At 29.5% G+C, this 10,098-nt stretch overlaps 1 long non-coding RNA gene across 1 annotated transcript; it reads right to left on the reverse strand.

The window, feature by feature from the left end:
- Positions 1–7,768: 7,768 nt before the first annotated feature.
- LOC110927546 lies at positions 7,769–8,995 on the reverse strand. Its single transcript, XR_002585710.2, has 2 exons — positions 8,674–8,995; positions 7,769–8,077 (listed from the first exon to the last, which is right to left on the reverse strand). It is a non-coding gene; the product is annotated as an uncharacterized LOC110927546 (long non-coding RNA).
- Between the last annotated feature and the right edge of the window lie 1,103 nt (positions 8,996–10,098).

Genomic DNA, 10,098 nt, shown 5'->3' on the forward strand with positions numbered 1-10,098 from the left:
ACAACTAAAGCGAAAATAAAATAGACTACCTACGAGTCAAAGGAGTCAAAACAGGAATTGAGCAAGGAGAGACAGATCGCAATTAGCAATCTTTTCTTCCTTTGACTTCAATCTTGACTTTGACTTTGACTTCTGAAACACGGGGTGTTACAGACGAATTGTTTGAGAATGGGGAATCGGAGATAAGGTCATACGACGTTTAAGGAGTAGTTGGTTTCGGGATTTAGAATTCAAATACAAAAGTATGTATGCATAAAAGTATATCTAGTCTAAGTACTCGTTTTGACACTAAGTTGTATGTGATTTCATGGGTCGTAGTTTGCCCGTTAGAATCAACAACGAGAAACTTAGAATCATAGATAAGTTAGCCTAAGTTCATGACGAATAATCATAAACCGATTATCATCATAAAATCGGCCATGTTCATATATATACATACATTTATATAGTTATAATAATAATAATCCTACGCTAAGTCCATCATTAGTTTTATAAATTGTCATATAAGTCAAGCATGGAGGATTAATCCTCATTGTATGATTCACCACTAGACAAATTGTAAGACCCCTAACATGTTTTGATCATAAATACGCAACAGAAATATGTACTTCTTTATAAATATCCTTTCATACTTGAAAGCCATTTAAAAGCAACTTCTTTAAAAGAATTACATCATCCATCCTTCATTTTGTGTATCAAATATAAAATACTAATACAAAATTTACTTGCCCACCCATTCCGTACAATCCATCTCTCTCTAACTCGATCTTCAATCACTTGTTCTTTATGATGATGATCAATAATTCCGTACAACCTGCACTCACCACATACATTCGCATCATTAGTATACATTATATATATAAATAAGCTTCATAATTATTGGGTCTTATCTCGTTCTATTCTCGTATACATTCCATTCGATTTTCTTTTCTGAATTCCAGCATTTCATTTCAGTATCTAATCTTTAGTGAGTCCACAATAATGTACCTGCACTTCATTTCATTCTCAAATGCAACCCGGTTAACATCGTTAATACGCATGTATATTAACACCATAAAGACTTACAAGTCACATCTTCTCACATTCGAATACCCATGGTTCGATAGTGCGCACACATCTTATCTAATCCAGTTCATTCGTGTATAATAATTCTACTTCATACACTTACCCTTCTACCCAAACTCTTACTTACAATTTACATTCTTACATGTTTAAGTGAGCAAATCTTAGTCACATATTACTATACATATAAGTCTTGTAAATAACGACCTACGTGCATTCTCATTTCTATTCATGCTTACTTATAAGTTCCATCTACTGGAATACAATTAAATCTATACATACATGCCCACATACTTATTCCGTTCCCACGCACACTTGCTTTCACGCCCCATTCCTACTCGTACCTCATAAACGCTTTTTAATGACTTTCATTTACATTTCGGGATCTTAAAAATGAGTTCAGCACTCCCCCTTACTTCACAAAACCATTTGGTAAGCTTTTTAATGACTTTCATTTACATTTCGGGATCTTAAAAATGAGTTCAACACTCCCCCTTACTTCACAAAACCATTTGGTAAGGTTGAGGTACAATATGAAAGTATAACGGGGCTTGGAATGGGTTCACCGGGGTCCGAATTCGAAGAAAACGAAGAAAACAACTTTGCGGGTGGGGGGTTAGTTTTTTTAGGTTTTTGGTGGTGTAGTGGGTTTATTTTGTTGTGTTCACATGGCTGTTTAATTTTTTTTCCTTCCACCCTTATTTTATATAAGATTGATGTCCATCTTTTCACCACTTAATTTTAACCATTGTATTTAGATATTAAATGGTTGAAAATCCTTCATAAATATCTTAAAAACCCCATTTACAGTTTCCACACAAAATACATATATATATTCCTTGTACAAATGATTTTTATTGGTGAGAAGTGTGGTATAATAATGTATAAGAGTTATATAATCACATACTACTAACTTATATAATCATGTATTATCAAGTTATATAATTACGTACTGAATGTATTTTGTTACTTTACAAATTTCAGGATGTAATAAAATTTCTAAAGTTTACTTCTTTTTTTTTATATTCAAGTTTTATTTTTAACTATGCCACAAATTATTTATCAAACTTCATAAAATACATTTATTAACTCATATTATTATTATTATTATTATTATTATTATTATTATTATTATTATTATTTTATTTTATTTTTGTTGTGTCACATGTTATGATTAGTGAACTGAAAAGTTTTTTTTTTTATGTTTCTCATATTTAACTCTCTATGCTATTTTTAATTTTAAAAAATCAATAATATCTTACTCAAAAATCTTTTTATAATTTTCAAATTTTCATCACTAATTATTTAATATTTTTTTACTTAACCCGTGTAATTACTACACATGTTTCTAATCTAGTATATATAAAACTCAAAACTTGTTTTATGTCAAACTTTCGCATAACTCAGAGCCAGTCCACAGACCATTTAACTCAAATTTGATCCAAGTCTCTAATTAGAAGCCCAATACGCAGTGTTCAAGCCCATTTCTTCTACAAGAGTTGAAACTTTTGTATTTAAATGTATCTTCGTATACAATTAAAAAAAATCAATTTCATAAACGGACATGTTACCTAATCAGTCATCTTATCGAATTGATTTCAAACCCGAATGCCGTTATAAATAATCTAAAAACTAATACTATATACTATAACTAGTATTAAGCCCTTGCGTTGCACCGGTTGTTGTAAAACTGTGTCAAGTAGTACCAATGCTATACCACTGTCAGCGACCAACAACATCGGAAAAGTTCGTAAAAACAAATTAAATAAAAACGAAAAAATAACGCCGAGCGAAAAGAAGACGTAAAATCTTTGAATCACGAACGCTCATTGCAGAGAAATTAATCCGAAACGTAAAATATAAAAAAAAAAAACTAAGTCAATCCATGACCCGCGCGTTGGTCAAACTTGTTAAACGGAGAAAAATAGATTTGCTGCGACAGGCCAGTCAAACGGGAAAAAAATATACGAAACTATTGTTGAACCCCACACGCACGTTGCGGTGCATTAACTCACAAAATTTAGAACGAAACGAAAAACTTGGGAAAGGTGACAAGTATGAGGGACCAAAATTGAAAATAAAAAAGAGTTGGGGTTAAATTACAAAAGATGAAAAACTTTGGGTTAAAAGTAAAAAAAACAGACGGCCTAAATTGCAAAATTAAAGTTGTTTATTAATTTTAGATAAAGACAAGGATAAAAATAAATGATATATATATATATATATATATATATATATATATATATATATATATATTAGTTATTAATATTAGTATTAAAAGAAATTTATTAAATAATTAGGGGAAGGATCACTAAAAAGTAGATTTTGCCTAAGTACCCTAAGAAGGATTGTGAAGATAACATGTGTCACTCCTAATAAGTAGGTATGAAGGGTATTTTGGTCCTTATAAATATGAGTGAAAATGACATGTGGCACCCCTTTTGTTTTTTAAAAATACAACAAAAAAAAATTAGTACAAAAAAATATAGCACAAAAAATATAGTACAAAAGAATCTAGCACAAAAAATCTAGTACAAAAAAATATAGTACAAAAAAATATAGCACAAAAAATCAAGTACAAAAAAATGTAGCACGGAAAAATTTAGCAAAAAATGTAGTACAAAAAAATCCAGCACAAAAAATTGAGAAAAAAAATTTAAGACAAAAAAATTCAGCACAAAAAATTTAACACAAAAATATAGTACAAAAATCCAGCACAAAAAATGTACAAAAATATAGTACAAAAAGTGTTATACAACATAGAAATATAACACATTTTAGTGGGTTTTTTTAGTTTCATATTTTATATAGCAATATGGTACTCAAATTAAAGATAAAAAGACGCTCGATTTTACGGTGAAATTTTTATAAAAAATTAATGTCATATAAAAAGTTATGAACGTTTAAAAAATGAGGGTGGAATATGCATGTGCCTTGCATGTGGAGAGAGAAAGTCCATAAATATGATTTTCCCAAGATACCCTTGCACTTCTTCTTTCTCCTACACTTTCATCTTAACCATTGATTTGAAAAATGAATGGTTAAGATTACTTCTCATCCTACTTAGGCAAAATAAACTTTTTATTTGATCTTACCCCTAAATAATTATACATAAAATTTATGAGGTTGAGGAGAGAATGCCATATAGCATTATTTGAAGTCTTTTATTATAAGTTGGATTTAAAATAAAATGGCGTTACAAATAATCTAAAAACTAATACTATCTATACTATATAAGAAAAGAAACCAATAAATGGACACTTGTCATTATTTTAAACCATCTTTAATTATAGATAATTATTATTTAATTTAAATTGTTAAATATTAATTAAATTAATATAAATCTTATCAACTCTAAATCATTGGCATAAATAAATTTATCTACTTATATATATATATATATATATATATATATATATATATATATATATATATATATAGAGGGAGGGGCTCATGGGGGAGAACCACCCTTATTGTGAGAACCTTGAGAACCAATGTGAACACAACCTAAAATAGCTAAAAAAACCTAAAAAAACCTAACCCCCACCCCCCCCCAAAAAAAAAACCTAACCCCCCCCCCCTCCAAGCTAAAATGCTAAAAACTAAACCCCCAAAAAATCTAAAAAAAATAAAAAAAAATCTAAATTTTTTTGAATTTTTTAATATTTTTTATGTTAAAATCGCTACTTTTAGAAGCCAAAAAAATATTTTTTTTTTAAATTTTTTTTTTGCTTCGAAAAGTAGCGATTTTTTTATAAAAAATTAAAAAAAAAAATTTGTGTGATTTTTAGCTATTTTTAGGCATTTTTAGTGTGTTCACATTGGTTCTCGCGGTTCTCACAATAAGAGGTGGTTCTCGCATGATCTTCTCCCTATATATATATATATATATAGGGCAAGGATAAATCGAAAACCCACTCCAGTTGACTAAACCCTGAAAACCCATTAATCACCATTGATCAACCTAAATGAATGGCTGAGATTCACTTTGAGCCCTCAGTTTGTTTTGTTCCCCTTTTTCTCTATTTTTTAATACATTTATTGTACCTTAGGGGTAATATGGGAAAGATTAATTCAATCTCTTACAAAGAGACAAAACTCTACATGGATCCAGACAATCACTACATCACTTTTCATTATTTCAAAGCATCAAAAGACATTCTCTCTCTTCCAAAATCTTCATCAACCCTTCTTCATCTATACCCAAATCACCATAGATGTTCATCTATACCCACAATCACCGGAGAAAAATCTCTTAAGATATTCAAAATCGCCGGAGAAAATCAACGATCGCCGGAGAAAATCAACGATCGCCGAAGATCTTCAACAGTCACCGGAGAATTTCAATGATCCCCACCGGAGATAATCAGCCTAAAAACGAGGGAATTTCAGGTGCGTCGGTTCTTTGTTGATTTCTGTAGTGGCGTTTCTTTGTGTGTTTGTTTCTTTAAAAACCATGAAAAAAATGTTAGATTTCGGTAGAAAAAAAGTGTTTTTGTGAAATTTTTATGGCTTTTGTTTAGCATTAATTGAGGGTTTTGTTATAACACGGATTAATATCAAAAAAGGGTTTTCAAATCTAGCTTATAAGTGTAAAAGGGTCGTTTTGATGATTTGAAAAGGGGATTTTATCATACTACTAAAAATGGGGTTTCTATGGATTGTTTGGTTGTTGTTAAAGTTCAACACATGTTTTTTTAAGCGTTACAAAAAGCTCAAGTGAATTGAGTTTTTTTTTTTTTTTTTTTTTTTTTTTGAGGATTATGATTATAGATGGTGATTTGAATAATGTGAACAAGTTATTGGAAACAGTATCGGATTCTCTTGCATTCAATATCAATGACAAGAAATCTTTTGACCCTCTTTGTTCCTCTTTACTTTCTTTTGAATAATCTCACTTCTTAATTGCTTGGATACAACAGTTGTTTGGGTGAATACATGATCAAAAATTGTTCTATTGGGAAGAAAAGATTACATTTATGTTGACAATTAATTTAAAATTGTTCTATTGGGAAGAAAAGATTACATTTATGTTGACAATTAAGTTAGAACCCCTTTTTCACAAACAAAAGCGGGTTTCTAAAAAAAATGGAAAATAAAATAAAAAAGAAACTAATTGGTATGTAACATTAAATTGTTAGATGGTTTCTTACATTTATGTTTGACAATTTATTTTGTGACAGTGCTGGAAGGCAGTGAATCGGACACACCAGCAAAGGATTTGAAAGAAAAGAAAAAAATATTTTTGTAACTTAAGTATTTTGTTTTTTAGGGAAAAAGTGTGTTGTATGCGTTGTTAGGTTATATGATAATGTTGCACCTTAAAATTTGTGGGACCAAAATTTTGTAACTTAAGTATTTTATTCATAAAGTTGTTTTACGATACTTTTTTTTAAATTTATCGGTGTTTGGGCCACCGGTGTTGTATATAACAAATAAATGTAAAAGCATTAGGTGAAAAACTGGATATACACGTTGAATAAGGTTACATTATATGTTACTTTATATGTACCATCTTATTAAGTTTACATTCTACAAATGAGCAATAAATATTACATTATATGTAACATTTTACAAAAAAAAAAAAAATGTAACCAATGAGGATAAATGTTACGTTATATGTACCATCTTATTAAGGTTACATTCTATAAAATGAGCAATAGGTATTACATTGTATGTAACATTTTACAAAAAAAAGTACAAAAAATAACGTTACATTTTCTGTATAATTTCAAAAAATGTAAACACCCAGTATACAAGAAAAAATGCTTGTTTTTTTACCATTCAATGCATGTTATATGTTACACATTTTTAGAATGAAATAGTTGCATGTTATATGTTACATATTTTTAAGAGAATAAAAGAGTTGTATGTTATATGTTACACATTTTTTAGAATGAAATGAAATAGTTGTTTGTTATATTTTACGTATTTTTAAGAGAATAAAAAAGTTGCATGTTCTATGTTCAACAAAAAAAAAAAAAAAAAAAAAAAAAAAAAAAAAACTGTTCAAAAAAGATTAGTAGATATGGCTGGATATATTAACTTAATATAAAAAAACACTTAAACATAGAGAACAAAATAATTAAAACATAGTATGGCTAGCTTAAAAAACACATAATAAAAAGAACACACAACACTATTGTCGTACATGTGCCAAAATACATATATGCCCTCAACACCCTTTTCAAGACTTGAGACGTGGCACACTGGTTTCCATCTAATGGGGGCTGAGGGTTGGGTTCGATTCCTCTTTTTATGTTGTGATTATTTTTTATTAACTCAATCTTGCTAACTACAATCACCACATTTATTGTCATTAATAACAGTGTTTTATTGTTATTATTTTGTTGGTATAAAGAAAATTTCCGAAAATGCTCGTCAAAATGGTGAATTATTTTTCTATATACTAATTTTCTTAATTAATATACAACGTTGTCATGAAAAAAAAAAGATATTCAAACAATCATCAACAAAAGCACATGATCAAACACACAGAGCAAAAATGTACAAAAATCTCAGTGAAAAAAAAAAATGTAACACGGATACAGCAAAAATGTACAAAAATCTGAGGCAAAAATAAAATGTAACATGGTAAAAACAAAACCAAAAAATCCATAACATATAAAATTCTCAGATTCAAGACAGCAAAAGTCTACATAAATCTCAGGGGGAAAAAATGTAACATGTTAAAAACAAAACAAAAAAATCCATAACATAGAAAATTCTCATATTCAGCCAAACATCAACAAGTACATACTACCGAAAATGTCATTAACATACTAACAAGGATAATCCAACTAAGTACCACCTATTTCTTAATCACAACAAACAAATCAGTGACGATTTTGACAATCTTAAGTTTTCGGATCTTGGTTTTTGTTCCTCCCATTTGACCAGGCATTTTCTTCCCTTTGTACAGACGCCCAGGCGTTGTTGCTGCTCCGATTGAACCAAGAGCCCGATAACTCTTTGACCCATGGACCTCTTTTGATGTTATGCCTCTTTATACCGCCTGGAAAACAAGATAACAAAGGCCCAGCCCGATAAGAATACAATAAACACAATCATACATGTCATGGTCCGTAACCTAATTACCTAAATCAACCCATTTATAAGTAAACGAGTCATAAAAACCACCTTTAGCACAAACTACCGAGACTCATTGCCAGACATGTTAATGCACGATTCGATAGGTGAAAAAAAAAACTCATACAAAAAGTAACGAAATATAGAAGTGACTGAACTTAAATAGCAAGTAAATATCATTCTTTCTGTCTCATAAAATTGCAACTTTTTACACAAATGTGTAGTCAAATACTGGTACTAATCAGGGGTGATCATGGTCCTGTTTGGATGGTTTTGACGAAAGTTACTCGGATACACCCACAATTGTTTCTCATCATTTAATAAGTGAATTGTTGATCAAAACATTACAGCATATAAACTGTGTTCTAGAGATCAAAGCATAGGCTGTTAGCAACTAATCGTTTGATTAAGCTTTCAAAAGGTAAATTTAGGATCGATTAACAGTTAAACCTCAATTTTCCCAAAATTGGTTACAATCTATAAACAATTCAATTAAAAAAAATTTTGAGACAAAGAAATAACCTTGAAACCCTTTGCCAATGGTGGTACCAGAAACATCAACCAAATCACCTTCCTTAAACAACTCCTCCAACTCCAGCTTCTGATTCGGCTCAAACCCATCTTGGAGAGAAAGACATCGTGGATCTGGATCTTCAACTCTGATTCTTTGTTGCAGAAATTGTTTTTCAAAAAAAATGTGGAGATGTGTGATGGCGATGAAGAAGATAGATCTGGTTAATAGAGAAAGAAAGAATGGTGTATTGAAGAAGAAAGATATTCAAAGAGAGAGAAAGATAGAGAGAAGTATGGAGATGTGTGATGGTGATGAAGGGATGTCAGCAAAAAAAGCTTCTCATTGTCTAGTGTAAAATTCCAAAATTGCCCTTTATCTCATATTTGACATAAATGACGTGGATGTTTCTAGTCCACACAATTGGGTTTCTTGGGTTTAGTCAATTGGAGTGGGTTTTCTCCTTATAATTAGCCTATATATATATATATATATATATATATAATATGATTAAAATTGGAAATTGGAAAAAAGATTTATATATAATATTAAAATTGGAGGGATATATTAATTCATAACGTATTGAAAAATTGTAGTGTTTTCAGTCTTTTAATTTAACCACTTAACTTTTCAAACATCTTCACTTTGGCCCCTCCTTCATTAAATCACATCCTACTTAGTGTGGCATCACTTTCACGACATCACTATGGTCTTTTAACTTTTTTTAACTAAATAATATATTTTCTTCAAGTTGTATAATTATAGTATGTGCTTAAATTTGTTTACGTTTTGATATATCTTCTGGGTTTTTACTTTCATTTCTTATAGCGAGTGCACAAAATCGACCGAGTTTCTATCTATTTTTATAGATAATTAATATCAATTAATAGATAATTAAACAATTAAATTTAATATAAATTTAAACAATTCATATAGAAGATAATATATCTAATATTTTAAAATAGAGTAAATTACAAAAATCGTCCTTTATGTATGTCACTTATTGCAAACTGTGTCCTTTGTCTTCAATAATTACAGAAAACGTACTCGATGTTTGCAAACTCTTGCAAGTTATGTCCTTTAGCCCTAACTCAGTTAATTTAAATGATTTATTTATTTTATTAAACTAAAATAGTTAAGGGTAGAACCTATTTCAAAAATGTTTAAAAGGTGTTTATTGGTTCTATACTTATATTTTCGTGTTCAATTCTCAACTCAAATACGGTAATCAATATGTTTACGTGACATTTATAAGAACAATCACCGCAATCACCCCATCCATAGTATATCGAGTATATCCGTTAATTTTTTTAAGATATAAATTTTTATTAGATTCATTCAACCCCATTGTAATAAACGAGGTTTTTTAAAGATATAACATTTTTATTATACAAAATTACATTTATGCAACTCGTGTAATCCTTGGGGTTTTAAAA

This window comes from Helianthus annuus, chromosome 3, assembly GCF_002127325.2.
Source record: "Helianthus annuus cultivar XRQ/B chromosome 3, HanXRQr2.0-SUNRISE, whole genome shotgun sequence".
Lineage (NCBI taxonomy): Eukaryota > Viridiplantae > Streptophyta > Magnoliopsida > Asterales > Asteraceae > Helianthus > Helianthus annuus.